Here is a 13,285-nt window from a genome sequence, read left to right as displayed (position 1 = left end):
CCATGGATTATACACTGGGTAGAGAACAAAGGAACTAGGAGCAGGAGTAAGCAATTCAGCCCCTTGAGCCTGCTCTGCCATATAATACAATCATGGCTGATCTCATCTTGGCTTCAATTCCATTTTCCGGCCTGCTCTCCATAATCCTTCAATCCATTACTAATAAAAATGCTGCCTATCTCCTCCCTAAATTTACTCAATTTCCCAGCATCCACCCCAGTTTGGGGTAGTAATTTCCATAGATTCATGACCCTTTGAGAGAAGTAATTTCTCCTTATCTCTAAATCTGCTACCCAAAACTATGATTTCTCATGCTCGAGTGAGGAAATATCCTCTCTCCATCTACTTTGTCAACCTCCTTTAGCATCATATACAGCTGAACCTCGATTATCCAAATATCAATTATCCGAATTTCAGATTATCCGAAGAAGATCCCAAGGTCCCGGTAGAAACATTAAATCAAAGAGGTGTTTCCAACACTGAATGCGTCTTTTGTTTACAATGCTTACTGAAATGTTGCCAAAAACAATTCTGGTTATCGATGAAAACCCAGGCACTGTCTCCAAATGACTGACCACCCGCCCTTTCTCTCTCTCCCTACACTTTCCCTGGAGTTCTACACAGGGGTGTACCCTAAATCTTCCCTTCCCCAGATAATCTCTCCCACATTGTCCTGTACAAGGCAAAGATGGAACCTGTCAAAAAGTTGCAGTAAAAAGCTGTGTGTGTGCCTGCATGCGTGTGTGTGTGTGTGTGTGTATGTGTGCGCGTGCGTGCACTATTTTGAGACTCACCCCCCAAAGGCAGCAGCAGTCTTACTGTTGTCCAGTCCAGCTGCCCTGGAGAGGGGTTGTGGAGGGGATGCTGACAGGAGTGGTGGGAGGGGGTGGGGTTGGACGGGGTTGGGGGACAGGGGCGGATGGGGTGCGGGTTTGGATGGATTTGGGGGAGGTGGGTTTGGACAGGGTTGGAGAGCGGACGGGGGTGGCAGGGCAGGGTAGGCTGGAAGGGGGTGGGTTTGGATGGGGTTGGGGGCGGATGGGGGTGTAGGGCAGGGACAGACAGTGGTTGAGGGAAGCAGACGGGGGCGGGGTTAGATGGGGCTGTGGGGGGGGGGGGGGCAGATGGGGTGGGCGGGGCTCACGCATGGTGTGTTGCTGCCTAGTCTCTTGAACAGGGAGCGCACTTAGCAATTCATCAACTTCACCAACACATTCAACTCATCAACTTCACCAACACATTCAATTCATCAACTTCACCAACACATTCCACCCTGACCTTAAATTTACCTGGACCATCTCTGACACCTCGCTCCCCTTCCTGGACCTCTCCATCTCCATTAATGATGACTGACTTGACACTGACATTTTTTACAAACCCACCGACTCCCACAGCTACCTGGATTACACCTCTTCCCACCCTAGCTCTTGCACAAATGCCATCCCGTATTCCCAATTCCTCCCCCTCTGCCAGGAGGACCAGTTCCACCACAGAACACACCAGATGGCCTCCTTCTTTAGAGACCGCAATTTCCCTTCCCACATGGTTAAAAATGCTCTCCAACGCATCTCGTCCACATCCCGCACCTCCGCCCTCAGACCCCACCCCTCCAACCGTAACAAGGACAGAACGCCCCTGGTGCTCACCTTCCACCCTACCAACCTTCGCATAAACCAAATCATCCGCTGACATTTCCGCCACCTCCAAACAGACCCCACCACCAGGGATATATTTCCCTCCCCACCCCTTTCCGCTTTCCGCAAAGACCGTTCCCTCCGTGACTACCTGGTCAGGTCCACCCCCCCTACAACCCACCCTCCCATCCTGGCACTTACCCCTGCCACTGCAGGAACTGTAAAACCGACGCCCACACCTCCTCCCTCACCTCCATTCAAGGCCCTAAAGGAGCCTTCCACATCCATCAAAGTTTTACTTGCACATCCACTAATATCATTTATTGTATCCCTTGCTCCCGATGTGGTCTCCTCGACATTGGGGAGACTGGGCGCCTCCTAGCAGAGCGCTTTAGGGAACATCTCAGAGACACCCGCACCAATCAACCAAACCGCCCCGTGGCCCAACATTTCAACTCCCCCTCCCACTCTGCCGAGGACATGGAGGTCCTGGGCCCCCTTCACCGCCGCTCCCTCACCACCAGACACCTGGAGGAAGAACGCCTCATCTTCCGCCTCGAACACTTCAACCCCAGGGCATCAATGTGGACTTCAACAGCTTCCTCATTTCCCCTTCCCCCACCTCACCCTAGTTCTAAACGTCCAGCTTAGCACTGTCCCCATGACTTGTCTGGACTTGTCCGACCTGCCTATCTCCTTTTCCACCTGTCCACTCCACCATCTCCTCCCTGACCTATCACCTTCATCCCCTCCCCCACTCACCCATTGTACTCTATGCTACTTTCTCCCCACCCCCACCCTCCCCTAACTTATCTCTCCACGCTTCAGGCTCACTGCCTTTATACCTGATGAAGGGCTTTTGCCCGAAACATCGATTTCGAAGCTCCTTGGATGCTCCCTGAACTGCTGTGCTCTCCTAGCACCACTAATTCAGAATCTGGTTTCCAGCATCTGCAGTCATTGTTTTTACCTAAGTGCTCACTGTGTCAATCCTTTTGATCTAATGGGGGGTGGGGCAGAGCTACAGCAATGCTGCAGGTCCTTTACACACAAGTGTGCGTCTCTGCCCAGAAACAAACTCTGAGACAGAGAGAGGGAGCAAGGCAGGCGAGAGAGGAAACAGGAAACTTCAGAAAATTCCGCACCCCAGAGGAGAGACATTGAATTTATTAACTAAATAATCAATTATCCGAACAATTTAGTGCCCGCCCATCTCAAACTCCTCATTTCTGGAATCAATCTAGTGAACATCTTCTGAACTGCTTACGAAGAAGTTAATTCCCTTCTCAGGTAAGGGGACCAAAATTAAATGCAATACTCCAGGTGCGGTCTCACTAATGCATTGTACAATTTCAGCAACACATCCCTCCTGTTATATTCTATTCCTTTTGGAATCAATGCTGAAATTTCATTGGCCTTCCAAATTACCTGCTGTACTGACTAGCTTTCTGTAAGTCATACTTGAGGACACACAGATCCGTCCACAGTGTAAGAATTTGAAGTTTCTCCCCATTAAGAAAAGGTGACAATAATAACATTGGCTATCTAGAAAAGAACAAAAAATGTATCCAAGAGACAGCGAAAGAATTATATCTCATAAAAACATTTAAATTTTTAAGTATGCACAGACAGAATGATATGAGATTCACGTAATGAAAAAACGTATGTAAAGTTGGTATTTCATCGTAACAAGATGTGCAGTGTTCTTTACAAGTCAATGAAGTATATTTACAATGCAACCATTGTTATAATGCATGAGAGAGTTAAAGATCTGTTATTCACTTACATCCATCATAGCAGTCACAGAGAACCAGCAAGATAAATAAATGTTTAAATTTGATCACTACTCAAATTAATGGAAAATGCCACTGAAAACCTGTGTCCAGTTGGCAGAGAGAGGTCCCCAGCATCACAGATACCAATCTTCAGCCAATTCAACTCACTCCTTCAAGCAACTCCTTCAAGCACAGGATCCTACAAAGGCTATAACAAAATTCCAGCAATAGTGAGGGCAGCATGGTGGCTCAGTGGTTCTCACTGCTGCCTCACAGCACCAGGGACCCAGGTTCGATTCCAGCCTAGGGCGACTGTCTTTGCGAAGTTTGCACGTTCTCCCAGTGTCTGTGTGCGTTTCCTCCCACAATCCAAAAACATGTGCAGGTTAGGTGAACTGACCATGCTAAATTGCCCATAGTGTTCAGGGATGTGTGAGTTAGGTGCATTGGTCAGAGGTAAATGTAGGTTAATGGGGAATGGGTTTGGATGGGATACTCTTTGGAGGGTTCGTGTGGACTTGTTGGGCCAAAGGCCCTCCCATACTGTAGGGATTCTAAGTACTCAAGATTGTGCTTGAAGCATTTGGTTTGGCAGTGTGTACTACCTATAAGATGCACTGTAGGAATTCTCCAAGGCTCCTTTAAGCAGCACCTTCCAAGAACTGTGACCACTTTCCTCTACTAGGATATATGCAGCAGATTCATGGAAGCACCACCATCTGCAAGTTCCCCTTCAAGCCACTCACCATCCTGACTGGGAAATATGTCAGTGTTCCCTCATTGTCACTGGGTCAAAATCCTATAAACTCCTTATCTAACAGCATTGTGAGTCTACCTAAACTGAATGGACTGCAGCAGTTGATGAAGATGAACCACACTTTGGCATGGGCAGTTAGGGATAGGGTATAAATGCTGGACCAAATAATGAAGCCCACAAACTACAAATTAATATGGACAATGCTCACAGACTGCACTGTTACTCTTTTAATTTTTTAAAAATTTTATGAAAAGAACAATAAAGATTCAGACTTAGATATTAGAAGCTGAAATACTTGTTCATGAGTTTTCTGACCAAAGGAAAGTGCAAACAGCAACCTGCGCTCTTTAGCAAGAGTGAGGTAAGGAGGCAGGTCCTGAATTCATGCTGCTGGAATGTGATCCATCAAACCTTATGCCATTGGCGCTAATATGATCCAGGAGAAAATGAGGATTGCAGATGCTGGAGATCAGAATCGAGAATATGGTGCTGGAAAAGCACCGCAGGTCAGGCAGCATTCGAAGAGCAGGAGAATCAACGTTTCGGGCATAAGCCCTTCCTGATGCCCAAAACATCAATTTTGCTGCTCCTCAGATGCTGCCTGACCTGCTGAGCTTTTCCAGCACCACACTCTTGACCCACATTCCCATCTATCCCCATGCTCACCTCTATAAGGCAAAAGGTAGTTGGACAAGAAAATTGGTAACCTGCCCACCATACGTAAATAAATACTGAAGGGTCAATTGAGTTTACTAAAAACACAGTTGATGCTAATATTTTGCCAGCCAAGTCATAAAGCACTTGGCATGATTTACAAAAAAAGGCGAGTGGGATTTCTGCTTTCTTAAACGGAAAGTTTAAAAAGCCAAGAAAGAAAGGGGTACTACTTTGGGTTGAGTGTGTACTTTGCTTACTGTGACCACTACCCCAAGAAGATAGTGACACTCTCTTTTCTGCCTTGATGTATTTTAAAAAGTCACCATCTTTCCTGTGCTGTAAAAAGAATCCTGTCCAACATCCCCAAAATCGGCTCATTCAGAGATCCATCTGATTCACCTTCGTGGACCTGCGGGGATTGTCTGGGCTGTCAGTCACTCAGGTTTGCCAACAGTTCCTGTGGATGGGACTTGCTCCACTGAAGGACCTCCCAGTAGGTGGCTTGTTGTCGGGTCGGCACAGAAAAGGGTTGAGAAAACATTGACTGGTTTCAAGAAGGTGATTGATATAGTTATAGAGCCATAAAGATGTACAGCACAGAAACAGATCCTTCGGTCCAACTCGTCCATGTTGACCAGATATCCCAACCTAATCTAGTCCCATTTGCAAGCACTTGGCCCATATCCCTCTAATCCCTTCCTATTCATATACGCATCTGGGTGCCTTTCAAATGTTGTAATTGTACCAGCCTCCATCACTTCCTCTGGCAACTCATTACATACACGGACTGCCCTCTGTGTGAAAAAGCTGCTCATTAGGTCCCTTTTAAATCTTACCCCTCTCATCTTATACACATGCCCTCTAGTTTTGGACTCCCCTACCCTGGCGAAAGATCTTGAAAGTTCACCCTATACATGTCCCTCATGATTTTATAAATTTCTATAAAGTCACACCTCCGCCTCCACCACACCAAGGAAAACAGCCCCAGCCTATTCAACTTCTCCCTGTAGCTCAATCCGTCCAACTCTGGCAACAGCCTTGTAAATATTTTCTGAACTCTTTAAAGTTTCACAACATCCTTTCCATAGCAGGGAGCCCAGAACTGAATGCAGTATTCCAAAAGTGACCTAACCAATGTCCTGTACAGCAAATGACACGACCTTCCAACTCCTATACTCAATGCACTGATGAACAAGGGCAAGCATACCAAACACCTTCTTCACTACTGTGTCTACCTATGGTTCCACTTCCTTCAAGTTTGTTCTGCCATTCAATATGATCATGGTTGATCAACTATCTCAATGCCATGTTCCTTCTTTCTCCCCATAATCATTGATGCCTTTACATCTAAACATTTATTAATCTTGTTTGAGAATATATTCAGTGACTTGGCCTCCACAGAGAAACTTTTCTGTGGCAGAGAAAACTCCATTGAGTGAAGACAATTTCATTCACCTCAGTCCTAAACAACCTACCTTGTACCTTAAGACTGTGACCCCTGGTTCTATACTTCCCAATTGTCACAACAACCATTAAATCATGGTAAAAGAGGAATGAAGGAAGTAGTATTTGAGTTTGAGAGGTGGAAGGTAAAGGGGAAAGGATGACCAAGGGCATGATCAAAGAGATAGCATTTTCAAGGAAGAGATACAATGAGGTTTGTGGAGGGAATTCCACCGATTAAGGCCTAGATAACTTCATCCACAGCCACCAATTTGTAGCAAAGGAATGGGAGAAGAGGCCAGAGTTGGAGGAACGTAGAATTTTCAAAGGTCTGCAGAGCTGGAGAAATTTGCAGGGACTTTGAAAGAGTGGGTTGCACAGAATGAAATGAATTCTTGGAGACACATTTGAACTTGCTGGTTTGGCCAAATTTATTTTAAAAAAAGCTTAATCTGGTCGATTTCTAGACATCTCAGACAGCAAACTATCAAATCATAAGAAGCATTTTGTAAATTCACCTTGAAAAGATATTGAAAAGAATAGAGTAGCAAAGACAGTTTTTATTTATTTCTGAGCTTGTTGAGCAGTTGCCATTTCCACTTTCATAAACTTTTGAAAGCAAAAGAGAATTGTGACCTAAATTGCACAACAGGCAAGTCATATCTTTAACTTTAATTTAGTCTTAGCACAGGAAAATCAAAGTTTTAGATGTCTTGTGCATTTTTCAAAAATCACTGCCAGTCCACCCATTTTCCAGCAATTTAATTTGTATTGTCAAAGTTGAGAGACATTGAGAAAGCAGCAATTTGTATCAGTAATGTAACTCATGTCTGCAACATCAGAAGTAAAGCAAATAAAAGATATGCTTGATTCATTTTTATTTTACAGTAACTGGAAAACTTTCCACAAATCAATAATGTTGTAACATACATGAATCGACTGGATTAATGACAGCCTCAATGTTCAAAGACAAGGCTGTTATAAATATTTCTTCATTCCAAAGCTTTGTTTTATTAACCTGTAACCTAGCCAAAATTCAGATTTTAAATCTGTGAAATCTAGTCAGCAAATCACAAGCTGTTACAATAGTTGCTGAGCTCCTGATCCATTCACTCATCACATTTCCAAATAATTGTAAAAAAAAAATCAACCAGGTTGCTTGGTTGGTTATGACAGCGAAACTGTTAACATTCACTATCATTACTCAACTGAAACTGACAGAAACTTCAGCAATTTCACATGTGCAGGATAGTGTGGAAAGCCAGAAGTTGCTGTCAATGGTTTTATCCTTCTACAGATGGTGTGCGAAAAAGGGTCCCCCCAGGCTGCAATCAGTACAAAATGTATAAACTGATGGGAACTTCCATTCTTAACATTGTTTCACTATTTTTAAAAAAAACCTTGACAAAATTACACCTTGCTGAATGAAGTATAACAATGTTTTTTTGTTAATAGCATACTAACTTTATCATTACTGTTAAACGCCCCCACTGGTTCTGAAAAAAATAATTTTCTCTTTGTGAAGTATCAAATATCTCCATTATAATAAAACAATATGCATTTTTAAGGTAAGAAAGAATTGTTGATGAAACTGTAGAAGATGAAAGCTGTGAATTAGTTCACTTCACAAGCAAACCACCGCAGTTTTTGAATTTGAAAGACTTTGAGCCCACAGGCAGGTATTTAGGTAAGCCTGGAACTGCCTATTTTTCATACATTACAAACAGACAGTCGAACAGAAGTGAAAGCTGTATAGTTAAAGGCATTTTAAACAAAGCACTATATTCAGTAGTGTGACTGCGGCTTTGAGTTGAGATACTCAGTTGACAAGGTAGAAACCGTTGTGCTTTGCAGTACATAACTGTAGGGTTATTTGCATAAAGTCAAGCCATTATGGGTTTCAAACACTATTTGGAACTGGAGGAGGTAGATATCTTGCTGACTAATGCTTTATATTGACTTGGCTGGAATCATCCTACAATATATGGAGTGTCACAATCCAGAAAGTGATTAATTTCCTTTATTTCCAGATAATTGCTTGAAGTTTCTGGAAGCAGTGGTCTTATTCATTTTGTATTTGATTGTACAAACTGATAAGTATTCAAATAGAATCATAGATTCATGGAGATGTATAGAACAGAAACAGACCCTTTGGTCCATGCCCACCAGATATCCCAACCCAATCTAGTCCCACCTGCCAGTACCTAGCCCATATCCCTCCAAAACCTTCATATTCATATACCCAGCCAGATGCTTTTTAAATGTTGCAATTGTACTAACCTCCACCACTTCCTCTGGTAGTTCATTCCATACACGTACCATCATCTGCGTGAAAAAGTCTCTTTTATATCTTTTCCCTGGGAGACCAGAATTGCACACAATATTCCAACAATGGCCTAACCAAAGTCCTGTACAGCACAACATGATCTCCCAACTTCTGTACTTAATACTCTGACCGATAAAGGAAAGCATACCAACCACCTTCTTCACTATCCTATCTACCTGTCACTCCACTTTCAAGGAACTATGAACCTGCACTCCAAGGTCTCTTTGTTCAATGACACTCCCTAGGACCTTACCATTAAGTGTGTAAGTCCTGCTAAGAGCACCTTGCATTTATCCAAATTATCTTAACTCCATCTGCCACTCCTCAGCACATTGGCCCATCTGATCAAGATCCCGTTGTAATCTGAGGTAGCCTTTTTCGCTGTCCACTACACCTACAATTTTGGGGTCATCTGAAAACTTACTAATGATACCTCTTATGTTCACATCCAAATCATTTATATAAATGATGAAAAGCAGAGGACCCAGCACTGATCCTTGTGGCACTCCACTGGTCACAGGCCTCCAGTCTGAAAAACAACCCTCCACCACCACCTTCTGTCTTCTACCTTTGAGCCAGTTCTGTATCCAAATGGCTAGTTCTCCCTGTATTCCATGAGATCTAACCTTGCTAACCAGTGTCCCATGGGGAACCTTGTCTATGAAATAAGTTAAGCAAGTTAATACAGTTATTTTTAAACAGCAATTTAAGATCTATCTCCTTGTGTCGTGTGAGCATTAAGATCCCATGTGATGTAAATGTAGCAGAAGAAACCAAAAAAAAAGATAGATTCTGGGATTTGTCTCTTTGGGATGGTTAAAGTTCCAGTTTTTTTTTTGCATAGTTATTCAATTGAAACCATCCAAGCAAGTGGAGAGTATTCTATCACGCTCCTGACTGACACTTTCTGGGAGGTATTAAAAATTTGAAGAGTCAGGATGTCAATTGCATTCCATCGAAATCTGAGCCACTGACCTACACTTTTAGCTACAGTAGACTACAGGCTAGTCCAGTTCAGTTTCTGATCAATGGTAGTCCCAGGATGTTAATAGTGGAGGATTCAGGAATATTAATACCACTAAATGACAAACTTGGCACTTAGCAGCCCAAGTATTGTCCAGATCTTTCTAAGTTACAAATCACACAACACCAGGTTATAGTCCAACAGGTTTATTTGGAAGCACTAGCTTTTGGAGCGCTGCTCCTTCATCAGCTAGAGGTGGAGCAGGACCATAAGACACAGAATTTACTGTAAAAGATCATAGTATCATGCAACTGAAATGATATATTGAACAAACCCAGATTTGTTCGTAAGTCTTTCATCTTTTAGAATGGGTTGCAGGTTTCAGTTAATTAATACATAAATCCCAGAACTTCTTTTAAGTCATATTCTCAAGAGAACTTAATGTTTTATTTAAAAAAGTGACATCTCAGCTGAGACAATGCGTTAAAGTTGTGAAGTTAGAGTCTGTCTGTATCCAAATCTTGAGTCAGATTGGTTCTATTCCCAAAGTGGAATTTATAAAATATTATATGGATTGACTGCCTGTATTGACTGCCTGCAGATTGTGCATTTTTTGAGCAAAATAGAATGTATCTGCAAATATTATTCTGCAAATATAAATTCACCCCATAGACTTACATGTGTGCGCGCGTGCATGAGCGCGAGAGAGTGAGTGTGTGCATGTGAGGGTGTGTGCGTGAGAGAGTGTGTGTTTGCATGTATGCATACTTGGTAAAGTGTGAGTGTGGGTGTGATGGGGTATAAGCCTGTGAGAGGGTATGTGTGTGAGTGAGAGTGATGGGGGTGTACATGTGTGTGTGTGAGAGACAGTGTGTATGAGATATTGTTTGCATGAGTGTGCGAGTATGTAAGAGTGTGTGCGAGAGAGAATGTATAGTGTATAATGTAGTGAGGTCACCTGTAGTATGACATGAACCCAAGATTCTGGTTGAGGCCATCCTCATGGGTACCGAACTTGTCTATTGGCCTCTGCTCAGCCACTTTGCATTGTTGCCTATCCCAAAGTCCGCCTTGGAGGATGGTCACCAAAGAAACGAGGCCAAATGTCTCTGACCGCTGAAGTGTTCCCCAAGTGGGAGGGAACACCTCTGTCTGGTGATTGTTGTGCGGTGTTCATTCATCTGTTGTTGTAGCTTCTGTTTGGTCTCGCCAATGTACCATGCCTTGGGGCATCCTTGCCTGCAGTGTATGAGATAGACAACATTGACCGAGTCACATGAGTACTTGCCATGTACACGGTAGGTGGTGTCCCCACGTATAATGGTGGTATCCTGATTCTTGATGAAGGGCTTTTGCCTGAAACGCCGATTCTCCTGCTCCTTGGATGCTGACCAACCTGCTGTGCTTTTCCAGCACCATACTCTCGACTCTAATCTTCAGCATCCGCAGTCCTCACTTTTGCCCAGTTTAAGGTTTGGCAGCTATTTAAAAGCAAGAAGTGGAGAGATAGGGAAGGTCTTGGCGAGGTACTCATTCTCATCAATAATGTGTTGCAGGCTGTGAAGAACATGGTATAGTTTTTCAGCTCCTGGGAAGTACTGGACAATGAAGGGTACCCTATCGGTTGCAACCTGTGTCTGTCTCCTGAGGAGATCATTACAGTTTCTCGCTGTGGCACATCGGAACTGGTGATCGATGAGTTGAGCATCAATAGGGCATCCTTGAGCACCTTCAGGTGTCCGTCATGTTCCTCTTCATCTGAACAGATCCTGTGTATGAGTAGGGCTTGTCCATAGGGGATGGCTGTTTTAATATGTTTATGGTGGAAGCTAGAGAAGTGTAGCCTTTCTAGTCAGTCAGACATGGATTTTGGATTGAGTTAACATTTTTTTTGAGAGTGTGTTGCTGGATAAGCCTGGATAAGTCAGGCAGCATCTGAAGAGCAGAAAAAACGACATTTCAGGTTGGAACCCTTAATCAGGAATCTTTCTTTTTTGCAAAGTCTTTGAAGGAGAGAGGGAGAGAGAGATTTTGCTTATTGTAGTTTTTCTGAATGTTTGCATCCTAACTGCTCTTTCATATCTGTGTAACTGTTACTTAAATCAAACCACAAGGGGTTACTGGATGGTCATTTTTTTCAAGATACCTTGTACCATCATGTCTCCCAAAAGTGTCAAAATCCGGCCTCTTTAAGAAAAGGTATGGCTTTGTGTAACCATTAAGAAACCACAGGGTTCTATTTTCTTTCAAATAATTTTGAATTTTCCTTTTTCAAAAAAACATCATGTTTCATTCTTTGCAACAATGTCGTCCAAGCTTCCAGTTTAAATTTCCATATAAATATCTGTATGGCCAACAGATCCTCGTAACTGTTTAATTTTGAGTTTTTAGATCCCATTTGAAATCTCTCCCATTTACCACATGTAATGTCACACAATACAAAGAAAGATGTAACTCAGGAATAAATGCATTTTCATTACCATCCTGCACAATCTCTTTTGAAATGGAAAGAATGAATTTTTACAGGATAGAATCTCTAAAACACTTGCTTACAGATGGTGATATGAAGCAGATATGAATTAGTCAAATTTGTGTAATATAATAAGGAAAACATTGATTACTTTTGGAAATTTATTTAGGATATGAAGAAAATGTTTTGATTACGCTCCCTTTTCTCACTCCCTATTGATTAAAACTAAATAACTATGTAACTATTATGAGCCCCATGCAATTGAATCACTTCACTGACCAAATTTCAAAACAAAATACAAACTATTGTCCTAAGAATAAAATACTTGTTGGCATGCCACAATGGGTTGGAGAAATTTCAAATGATTTCCTTCTTGTCACATGCTTGTTCTTGAACAGTTAACTGTTTCCATTCAGAACAGCCATTACCCTTGTAATGCAGATCCTCTTATGATGTGCCACTTATAACCTATCAAAGTAATTGAAGCAATTGTTGATTGACTACAGATGTTAATCTGTGAGGCTGACACCATAAGACTCTAAGACCATGAGACAAAGGAATAGAAGTAGGAGTACAGGTTCCCTGAAAGTGGAGTCGCAGGTAGACAGGGTAGTGAAGAAGGCATTTGATATACTTACATTTATTGGTCAGTACATTGAGTACAGGAGTTGGGAGGTCATGTTGCTATTGTACAGTACATTGGTTAGGCAACTTTTGGAATACTTTGTTCAATTCTGGTCTCCCTGCTATAGGAAAATGTTAGACCTTAAAGAATTCAAAAAAGATTTACAAGGATGTTGCCAAGGTTGGAGGCCTTAAGCTAAAGGGAGTGGTTCAATAAGCTGTGGCTATTTTCTCTGAAGTGCCTATTTTCTCTGGAGCTCCCGAAGCTGAGAGGTGACCGTATGGAAGTTTATAAAATCATGAGGGGCATGGATAAGTAAATAGTCAAGGTCTTTTTGCCAGGGTAGGGGAGTCCAAAGCTAGAAGGCATAAGTTTAAGGTGAGAGGGAAAAGATTTAAAAAGGACCTCGAGGGCAACATTTTCACGCAGAGGGTAGAATGAACTGCCAGAGGAAATGGTGGTAGCTGGTACAATTATAACACTGGAAAGGCATCTGGATGGGTACATGAATAGGAGGGGGTTGGAGGTATGGAGGCCAAATGCTGGAAAATGGAATTGATTAATTTAGGATATCTGTTTGGCATGGACAAGTTGTACCGAAGAGTATGTTTCCATGCTGTAAATCTCTATGATT

Source organism: Chiloscyllium punctatum, chromosome 9 (assembly GCF_047496795.1).
Source record: "Chiloscyllium punctatum isolate Juve2018m chromosome 9, sChiPun1.3, whole genome shotgun sequence".
NCBI classification, from domain to species: domain Eukaryota; kingdom Metazoa; phylum Chordata; class Chondrichthyes; order Orectolobiformes; family Hemiscylliidae; genus Chiloscyllium; species Chiloscyllium punctatum.
The sequence above is the reverse complement of the archived record's forward strand: the minus strand, read 5'-3'. Positions refer to the sequence as shown.